This window comes from Aethalodelphis obliquidens, unplaced genomic scaffold (assembly GCF_003676395.1).
Source record: "Aethalodelphis obliquidens isolate GAN/ISIS:26980383/991018 unplaced genomic scaffold, ASM367639v1 scaffold3, whole genome shotgun sequence".
Lineage (NCBI taxonomy): Eukaryota > Metazoa > Chordata > Mammalia > Artiodactyla > Delphinidae > Aethalodelphis > Aethalodelphis obliquidens.
Genome location: NW_020837947.1, coordinates 1,804,278 through 1,815,374, shown reverse-complemented (window position 1 = coordinate 1,815,374; position 11,097 = coordinate 1,804,278).

Below are 11,097 nucleotides of genomic sequence, written 5' to 3'. Positions count from 1 at the left end.
GCTGTGGAGGCCCGGGGAGCACGTGGGTGGGCAGAGTAAACAGGTGTGGAGGCCGGGGGAGCACGTGGGCGGGCAGAGTAAACAGGTGTGGAGGCCGGGGGAGCATCTGGGGGCTGGGGAGCACGTGGGGACCAGGGGAGCACGTGGGCACTGCACCTCCCCTAGAGGGCAGGTCAGCAAAGCTTCACTGAGTTCATTTTAGGAAATGTTTACTCTGAGTCCTGAGGAATTTATAGAAAAGGTGGAAAACTTATTTAAAAGTATTTAATCTGGTTGAATCTCTTTTTGCGCCCGTGAACATGCAGGTGCGTTGGTGACCTGCAGGCTGGCTTGTTCGTCAGTACTTTCTGCTCCTCCCTGAAAGAGGATCGTAGGGCTTTGCCTTCTTGGCACCAGGCTTGACCACGTGGCTTGCTTTGGCCAGTGACACGCCACTCTGAGCAGCAGCTTTAGGTCCCAGATCCACGCTTCTGTTACTGCTCTTCCCTCCTCCATGAATCAGTGTGTCCCAGGCTGGGGCTGATGAAGAAGCCTGGAACAGAGTGATCACGAGAGAGAAATGGAACTTTGGAGTTGTGGCCCCTGAGCTCTTGAGTTCATTTGTTTTTGCAGCATGGCCTAGTGTGTGTCCGTGTGTGTCTGGATGTATGAGTGTGCCCGCTGGCCTCCAAGGTGCCAGCTGCTGGCTATGGAGCTGCAGGTGTTAACAGGGCTGGTTTCTTGCGGGCCTTGTAAGCCAAGGTGAGAACGCTGCAAATGAAAGAAGGCGATGAAGTTTGCAGTTGAGCGCACCTGACCTCGCTGGCGTCAGAGTCTACGGGGCAAGGGGAGAGCGGGCCTGGAGGCAGGAGGCTGACAGGGTTTACGGCAGGTGTGTCTGTGGGATCAAGGCTGCAGTTCATGTGGAAGGAGAGGATGAAACCTGAGGAGGTACAGTTGGGACTTGGAGAGTGGCAAGGAGATTGTTGAAGAGAAAAAGTTGTCCAGGATCATCTCAGGTTTGTACTTAGCTACTAGGTAGGTGGTGGTACCCTTAGGCGGAGTTAAAAAAAAAATACAAGTGGTAGATTAGATTTGGGTGGGGAAGTAAAAAGTTGTCTTTGAGATGTATTGAATGTGAGGTGCTTATGAATGTCCGGGTAGAAGTTTCCTACATAGACAGCTAAGAGGAAGGGGACGGGGGAGAAGGGTGTGGCTGGAAGGTAGCCAAGGCTGGGTGAGCCTCAGGAGAGAAAGGACCTAGGTCGGAAAGCTTGACAACCAAACTCTCTGAGGTCGAGCGTACGGAAAGCCAGAGGCCATCCAAGTCCAGTACAGGAGAAGAGCATGTTGCTGTCCAGCCCGGGGGAAGGTTTGGAGCGAAGGTGTCTCGTGCTGAGCTTTCTGTTCTGTGATGTGTAGCCACCCTGTAACTCATCTCGTCCCTGCCTTCTTGCTTCCAATCCTCCTAGCCTGCTAAACTGCTTTTCTTGAGGTAGCCTTGGTTTCCTAATTGCCAGAACCAGTTGCCCATTGCAGGCCCACAGAAAACTTCATTTGCCCCCGCTTTTTCTTTGCAGTGGTATTTGTGCATTTTCACCTTCCCTGGTTTCCCCTGGGTGACTCCATTTGGCTCTTCTTTCTTGGCGTTGTAAGTATTTTAACGTTGGACTCTATCCTCTACTTATTTTTTTTTAACATGTACAAACATCTCTTTTTAATAAATTTATTTTATTTATTTATTTATTTTACTTATTTATTTTTGGCTGCATTGGGTCTCCATAGCTGCGTGCAGGCTTTCTCTAGTTGCGGTGAGCGGGGGCTGCTCTTCGTTGCGGTGGGCCGGCTTCTCATTGCGGTGGCTTCTCTTGTAGCGGAGCTCAGTAGTTGTGGCTCGCGGGCTCTAGAGCGCAAGCTCAGTAGTTGTGGCGCACGGGCTTAGCTGCTCCGCGGCATGTGGGATCTTCCTGGATCAGGGCTTGAACCCGTGTCCCCTGCATTGGCAGGCGGAGTCTCAACCACTGCGCCACCAGGGAAGCCCTCCTTATTTCTTTAATTCAGAAAAGACCTGTAATTAAGTATGGGACCATTATCCTGAGGTCTAGCGGGCAGGTTGGTGTGGAGCGGAGCTGACACAGCACGTTTACTTAAGACATTGACTGTAGACGGCGCGCTTGCGTGGATACGGGCACATGTTGCTGGTGTTGCTGGGTCATGGGAACCGCGGGGCGGTGGCTCGTGGGAGGGCTGGTGTCCTGGTGGCCGCTTCCCCTGTGCCGCCTTCTCTCCTCCTCTCCTGCGCCACGCGTGTCTCGGAGTTGCTGTGGGGTCTCTGCAAGAAGACAGGCGCCTGGCGTGGTTTTACTCTAGGAATTAGGGAACTTCCGAAACACGCGTAGCTCATTGCAGAGACTAACGACTTGACAGCACATCGTGAGAAAGAATAGATTCTCTCCAGAAAAACGCCGCTGCTTTTTACCTAGAGCTGTGACCTCTAGTTAGAACCTTCTGTGGTTACATTTTGTTGACGGTTCAGTGTCTGACTGGCCCCAGGAGCAGAACCTCCTTGCGATAGTGGCTGTTGAAGAATTAAAATTAAGTAAGACTTTTAGGTGAGTAGTAACTGACTTATTTTTACTCAAAAGGAAGCTATAGACACCTTTATAACACCTATATAAAATTCTCTTAATTTTGGACAGCTGTGTAATTGATATTCCGCGTACGAGTCATACTATTCACGCTCTGCAATACAGTGTTCCGGTAATGCTTCTGTGAACGTCTTGCTAACATCTCTTTCTGTAGCCGTATTTCTATAAACTAGATTTCCAAAAGCAGAATTTACATCACCGAACATTTCGATAGACTTTGCCAAATTCTTACCTTAAAAGGCTGTTGCAGTTCATACCCCCGTGGTTGTGGGTATGACCCTTTACCTAATGCTGTGTATTGAGAACCAGTCTCTCAGTCTGACAGTTGAAAGGTCATCGGTTTCAAACTTCACATTTCCTTGTTCATTGTTCGGGTGGAGCGTCTTTCACGAAGTCACTGGCCATTATACTTTTTAGGTGAAGTATCCCTTTTTCTGTTGCGATGTTCGTTTTAATCTTTTCAGTTTGTACAAATGCATATTGATGTTTTACCTCTATTAAAAACATTTTTTTTACTTAGTCATTTTGGTCTTCTAATTTTATATCCGCACCTGTTTTTAAAATTGTAGCTGTCTTAGCTTGAGTTACAGCTGAGAGCTTCTCTCTCTTCCCTTTTACATTTAGTAATTACCATATTTTGTAAGCGTGTGGACAGCCTTTCTTTCTTAGATCAGGCTCAACTCTATTAAACTCTCCACCACCAGACTTTATAGTATCAGAAGGAGGCTTACACATAGATAGGTTTGTTTCTAAGGTCTTTAATGTTGAACTAGTTTGGAGTTTTGCTTTATGTCCCTAGTTTTCAATATAACTATAAAATGCTAAATTAATTTTACTTTAATGATTTTATTTATTTCTGCATTGAGAAGATTCTCAGGATGAACTTTAGGGGTATGTTTTTCCTTTTTAGCAGTAAATGAACTTAAAACCTTTTCCAAAAACCAGAATATGAACTTTAGAAGTTCAGAGCTAAGTCATGAGCTTTGCAGAAATTAGCTTTATTGTTAGTTGTAAATAGTTAAGGTTATCTGACTACTTAAAACTTCTCATTGATTTGATTTGTCTTAGTGATATGGTATGTATTTTTTCAATTTATGTTATTTCTATAAATATCACAGTAAAGAAATTAATATGTTAAAAAATGATGATTAGCATTAAAAAAACAGGTGGTTTTGTTTCCTGGTGTTATCTTTTAGAATCTTCTATGTGATTTGGGGGAGAGGTAGCGTATTGGATGCCTAGTAAATGGCATTTTCAGGGGAATCACTCATTGTAAAAGTCATCATTAGAACTGCGTGTGTGTGTGTGTGTGTGTGTGTGTGTGTGTGTGTGTACCAAATGTTGTTTAACTCTGCCGAGCGATTCTGCCTTGTTAAGACAGTCAGTAATTACATGATTATTTTGCTGGTTTGGTTATTTGGTTGATGTGAACAGCCACCTATAAAAGAAGAAAACCGTGAAGTACAGCTGTACTTTGCTGTCAGTTTAAATTGTCTGATTTTAAAGATGAAAGTTAAATTTTAGAACTTTGTCATTGCTTTTCACCCTAAGTTGCTCAACCCTCGACCTCACCCAAACCAGTGACCTTCAAACCGCCGGATGTGTCACCACCTCACGCCCCTCTGAGTTTCCCCCCCACCTAACTCCATCTGCACTTGGCCTCCGGGTCTGGTCAGCTCTCCTTTGCCGTGGGGAGGAGCACCCAGGTCTGGCTGTGACCTCCCCTCTGCCCCACAGGAGCTCTTTCCTTCTCAGGGCTTCAGGTGCCGGCACGGCCCAGTTTGTATCTGCAGGTGTGGTCACTGCCCAGAAGGGACGTGTCCGGCCCCAGTGCTGACTCCCCACTCCGTGCACACCTGCATCCCCTGTGGCCTCCCCGCCTGAGCACCAGCTGGCCCTCTGCTTGGCTCTCACCTTGCGCCCCAGCCTTGCCCCCGTTCCAGCTCGCAGACCTCCCGTTCCATCAGCCGCGGCAGAACCTGGCAGCTCTGCCTTCCAGGCATCATCATTGTCTCGCCTGTCCTCGGCATCCCCGCTGCCTGCTGCTGGCCCAGTCCAGGAGGGCCTCCTCCCTCACCTGGGCTGCTCCAGTAACCTCTTGCTTTTTTTTTCCCCTCCCGTTGTCTACCTTTGCCCCCCTCACAGTCTGTTTCCCATGCAGAGATACACTTCTAAACCTTAAGTTAATAATACAGTTTTCTGTTCAGGCTCTCAAGTGGCTTTACTGTTACTCAGTGTAGCTCAGCCTCCAAAGCCCAGCACGATGCTGTTTTCTGAGAAGGTCTAATGCTGCATTTTCCCGTCTCATTCTGCTCTAGCAGCAGTGGTCTCGCCGTTTCTCAGATGTGCCCACCAGGCTTCTGCTTGGGGTCTTGCTCTCGTTTTCTCTGCTGGGAATGTTCCTTCCCTACAGCTCAGCTTTTGTTCAAGTCCCCCTTCCACTTACATCCCCCAGTGACTTTTGGTCCCTCTGCCTTACTTAATTTTTGTATCACCATCTGTCATTGTTGTGATCTCCTCCTGTTCGATTCTAAGTTCCGTGAGAACAGAGACGGTTTTGTTTGTTATTCTTCCCCCATCGCCTAGAGTTCGGGGACAAGAAGAGGAGGAGCGGGTGATGATGGTGATGATTTAACTGGAGATAAAAATGTTCTACCCCCTAGGCTTAAGGTCTGTTCTGAGTCTTTTTCGGTTACTAAATTACAGTTTTCATTTCTTTTTGAAACGTTTATTATAGATTGTTATTCCCGTGTTACTGAATATTTACATTTTTAATACAGCGTAAAAACGTTACTGTGAAGTGAGCTTTACCTTTGAACTGGCTGATGTCTCAGCTTTGGAAATCTGACCTGTGGTGATGGTTTTTATTTTGTCCTCCCTTCTAGACAGTTCCTTCCCTTTTCTTCCATTTCCATTCCTGGAGAATTATTACTGGAAAATTGTAGGGAACCCTTGTCCTGAAGAGCTCTGGCTAGGAGGTTCATGGTTCTACCACAGTTGGCATCCTGGGGGGTCCTCTGTCGTGGGGGTAGTGCTTTGGGGGGGTCCCGCGCTCCTCCCGGCCCATCTCCTGTATGAGTGACTGTCGCGGCCACGCCTCTGACATATTACACGCCGAGCAGTGGTTTAGATGCACAGCCAACCTGTCCCTCCATTTAATTCCCGAATCAACAAGGGATGTATTATTATTATTACCTACATCTCTTTCAGTTGAATGAGGCTCAGAAAATTCAAGGACTTAGTAGTTATAGTTCCTTCTCCCTTTCGGCCTCCAGAGATAACTACTGACCTGAGACGGTAGAGAATAGTTTGTGTGTTTGAACTGTTGTGTAGTATTCCTCTGTCCATTATCTCTGCTCCTGTCTAGGGACAATCAGGTTGTTCATAGCTGTCCCGTGTTACAAAGGAGGATTTACAGAACACCCTTGTCCGTGTTTCCTTCTGTGCTAATGACAGTGTTTAGGAGGATATCTAGAGGTGTAATTTCTCGGTCAGAGGCCATACACAGTTTCTAATTTACCAGGTTCTGCCAAATTGGTCTTTGAGATGGTCTTTGAGATGGTTACACCAGTTGACATTTCAGACCTCAGAATTCCTCACGTCCTCAGTATATTCAGATGTTTTGTAAGCTGGAATATATGAAATAATAGTTATTACTTACATTAACCTGATTTCCGTGAGCGAACATGTTTTCTTACGTCTGTGGTCATTCTGATTTCCTCTGTGAATTACCTGTTTATATGTATTTTGTCCTTTCTTTTCCGTGAGCTGTTTGTATTTTTCTACTTGATTTGTAGAAACCTTTATAAATCCTGAACACTAACCTTTTGTACATTATATATTTTGCCAATATATTTTTGTTTATGGTTTTTTATTGTTTATAATGTCTTATTACGTAGACTTAAAAACGTTAAAATGTAGTTGGGTTCATCAGTCTTCTCCTTAAGCTTTTGTTAGAACTTTTCCCTCTTGTTTGATGAATATGCTCCACGTTCTATTCTGAACGTTTTACAGTTGAACTTTGTACATTCAGGTATTTAGTCTAATTAGAATTTCTTTGCGATATGGGACTCCCCCGACCCTCCACCCCCATTGTAGCCCAGTGCTTCAGTGCTGGTTTTTCTGGCCTTCCCTTTTGGACGTCTCTTCATAAACTCAGTGTGTGTCAGAAAACGCTGACACATTTGTGTTATCTGTCACGTAGTGGGATGCTTACCGATTGCTTAGTCTGCATGTGGCTGAAAGTGGGGAGGGTTACAGCCTTCTTTTACACAACAAGGTCAGAGATAGCTTCACATGGTGGTTAGAAGTATGGCCACTGGTTTGAGATTTTCCTGAGTAAGAATTCTGGCCCATTGGTGTTAGCGGTGTGATCATGGTCAAGTGCCTTCGTTTTTCTGAGGCTCACATGAGGATCTGTAAGACAGGGAGATAATGGCACCCACCTCATAGGGCTGCTGTTAGGGTTGAAGTAGGTGATGTAAAGAAAGCACTTAGTTCAAGGTGGCTACTTTACTTCTGAACCGAGGAGACTCTGTTAGGGTGCGTACCTACACGAGTCAGGCGCTCTTCTGTTTGTATCGTTCTGTCATCATTATTATCTGGATTTTTCTTCCTTTCCGTGTTTTGCTTTCTTTGCTCCAGCAGACTGTCCTCCTTGTTCATCTCGGGACGGAAACTCAGATCTGTCTGCCTGGCCTTATATCAGTTGAGGTTATTTGTGGGGCCCCATTGTATGTTTTAGGTTGATTCTGTATTCCATATCTTAGATTGAAAAAAACTCTTATTTGTTACTGTTTCTGATTTTGTCTAGAAGTGGTAATATCTTCTTCAAAAGATACAGTGTAATGTTATATATAAAAATAGAATCAGTGGTTTTTGAGGCTTTCATTTACAGAAGCTAACACTTTTTTCTCATCTATCTGTATCTTTGTCTTTGAGTTCATGCCTACAACATAGTCCATTAATTATCTAAAGAATTTATTCCAGAATGTACTTTTTTAGTTTATTCATATATATGTGTTATAGTTGAAATTCCCACATATTTGGAATGTTTATTTTCAGGGTGGACAGTGTGGACAGTTCTGGAATAGAAGTTGGAAGTGTTCTTTTGGTGAGCAGAGTGAGAATCTGCTTCAGTGATTGCTTCTTCTCATGAAAATTCTCGTTTGCAGTTATGTTAAGAAAACTCCTCAGTTGAACAGTGAGCTCTTCTCATCAGTGTCACTTTGCCCTTCTAAGTGTCTTTGCTAGATTAGTGCTGCTACAAGTCCTCCTAGACTTTGCCTTCAGCAGGAGTTCAGAGGTTGGTTCAAGATGGCAGAGTAGAAGGACGTGCGCTCACTCCCTCTTGCGAGAGCACCGGAATCACAACTAACTGCTGAACAGTCATCGACAGGAAGACACTGGAATTCCCCAAAAAAGATACCCCACATCCAAAGACAAAGGAGAAGCCACAATGAGATGGTAGGAAGGGCGCAGTCACAATAAAATCAAATCCCATAACTGCTGGGTGGGGGACTCACAGACTGGAGAACACTTACACCACAGAAGTCCACCCACTAGAGTGAAGGTTCTGAGCCCCACATCAGGCTTCCCAACCTGGGGGTCCAGCAACAGGAGGAAGAATTCCCAGAGAATCAGACGTTGAAGGCTAGTGGGATTTGATTGCAGGACTTCGACAGGACTGGGGGAAACAGAGACTCCACTCTTGGAGGGCACACACAAAGCAGCGTGCGCATCGGGACCCAGGGGAAGGAGCAGTGACCCCACAGGAGACTGAACCGGACCTGCCTGCTAGTGTTGGGGGGTCTCCTGCAGAGGCATAGGGTGGCTCTGGCTCACCGTGAGGACAAGGACACTGGCAGCAGAAATTCTGGGAAGTACTCCTTGACATGAGCCCTCCCAGAGTCCACCATTAGCCCCACCACAGAGCCCAGGTAGGCTGCAGTGTTGGGTTGCCTCAGGCCAAACAACCAACAGGGAGGGAACACAGCCCCACCCATCAGCAGACAAGCGGATTAAAGTTTTACTGAGCTGCGCCCACCAGGGAAACACCCAGCTCTACCCACCACCAGCCCCTCCCACCAGGAAACTTGCACAAGCCTGTTAGATAGCCTCATCCACCAGAGGGCAGACAGCAGACGCAAGAAGAACTGCAATCCTGCAGCCTGTGGAACTAAAACCACATTCACAGGAAGATAGACGAGATGAAAAGGCAGAGGGCTATGTACCAGATGTAGGAACAAGATAAAACCCCAGAAAAACAACTAAATGAACTGGAGATAGGCAATGTTCCAGAAAAAGAATTCAGAATAATGATAGTGAAGATGATCCAGGACCTGGGAAAAAGAATGGAGGTAAAGATGGAGAAGATGCAAGAAATGTTTAACAAAGACCTAGAAGAATTAAAGATCAAACAGAGATGAACAATACAATAACTGAAATGAAAAATACGCTAGAAGGAATCAGTAGCAGAATAACTGAGGCAGATGAACGGATAAGTGACCTGGAAGACAGAATGGTGGAATGCACTGCTGCAGAACAGAATAAAGAAAAAAGAATGAAAAGAAATGAAGACAGCCTAAGAGACCTCTGGGACAACATTGAACGCAACAGCGTTCGCATTATAGGGGTCCCAGAAGGAGAAGAGAGAGAGAAAGAACCCGAGAAAATATTTGAAGAGATTATAGTCGAAAACTTCCCTAACATGGGAAAGGAAATAGCCACCCCAGTCCAGGAAGTGCAGCAAGTCTCATACAGGATAAACCCAAGGAGAAACATGCCAAGACACATAGTAATCAAACTGGCAAAAATTAAAGACAAAGAAAAATTATTGGAAGCAGCACGGGAAAAACGACAAATAACATATAAGGGAACTCCCATAAGGTCAACAGCTGATTTCTCAGCAGAAGTTCTACAAGCCAGAAGGGAGTGGCATGACATATTTAAAGTGATGAAAGGGAAGAACCTACAACCAAGATTACTTTATGCAACAAGGATTCAGATTCGATGGAGAAATCAAAAGCTTTACAGACAAGCAGAAGCTAAGAGAATTCATCACCACCAAACCAGCTCTACAACAAATGCTAAAGGAACTTCTCTAAGTGGGAAACACAAGAGAAGAAAAGGACCTACAAAAACAAATCCAAAACAATTGAGAAAATGGTAATAGGAACAAACATATTGATAGTTACCTTAAACGTGAATGGATTAAATGCTCCAACCAAAAGACACAGGCTCGCTGAATGGATACAAAAACAAGACCCATATATATGCTGTCTACAAGAGACCCACTTCAGACCTAGGGACACATACAGACTGAAAGTGAGGGGATGGAAGAAGATATTCCATGCAAATGGAAATCAAAAGAAAGCTGGAGTAGCTATACTCATATCAGATAAAATAGACTTTAAAATAAAGAATGTTACAAGAGACAAGGAAGGACACTACATAATGATCAAGGGATCAATCCAAGAAGAAGACATAACAATTATAAGTAAATATGCACCCAACAGAGGAGCATCTCAATACATAAGGCAACTGCTAACAGCTGTAAAAGAGGAAATTGACAGTAACAGTAATAGTGGGGGACTTTAACACCTGACTTACACCAATGGACAGATCATCCAAACAGAAAATTAATAAGGAAACACAAGCTTTAAATGACACAATAGACCAGATAGATTTAATTGATATTTATAGGACATTCCATCCAAAAACAGCAGACTACATTTTCTTCTCAAGTGCACATGGAACATTCTCCAGGATAGATCACATCTTGGGTCACAAATCAAGCCTCAGTAAATTTAAGAAAATTGAAATCACATCAAGCATGTGTTCTGACCACAACGCTATGAGATTAGAAATCAATTACAGGGAAAAACACATAAGAAACACAAACACATGGAGGCTAAACAATACGTTACTAAATAACCAAGAGATCACTGAAGAAATCAAAGAGGAAATCAAAAAATACCTAGAGACAAATGACAATGAAAACATGACGATCCAAAACCTATGGGATACAGCAAAAGCAGTTCTAGGAGGGAAGTTTATAGCAATACAAGCTTACCTCAAGAAACAAGAGAGATCTCAAATAAACAATCTAGCCTTACACATAAAGGAACTAGAGAAAGAAGAACAAACTAAACCCATTTCTTAGTAAAGAAATCATAAAGATCAGAGCAGAAATAAATGAAACAGAAGCAAAGAAAACAGTAGCAAAGATCAATGACTGAAAGTTGGTTCTTTGAGAAGATAAACAAAATTGATAAAGCATTAGCCAGACTCATCAAGAAAAACAGGGAGAGGACTCAAATCAATAAAATTAGAAATGAAAAAGGAGGGCTTCCCTGGTGGCACAGTGGTTGGGAGTCCACCTGCCAATGCAGGGGACACGGGTTCATGCCGCGGTCCGGGAAGATCCCACATGCCGCGGAGTGGCTGGGCCTGTGAGCCATGGCCGCTG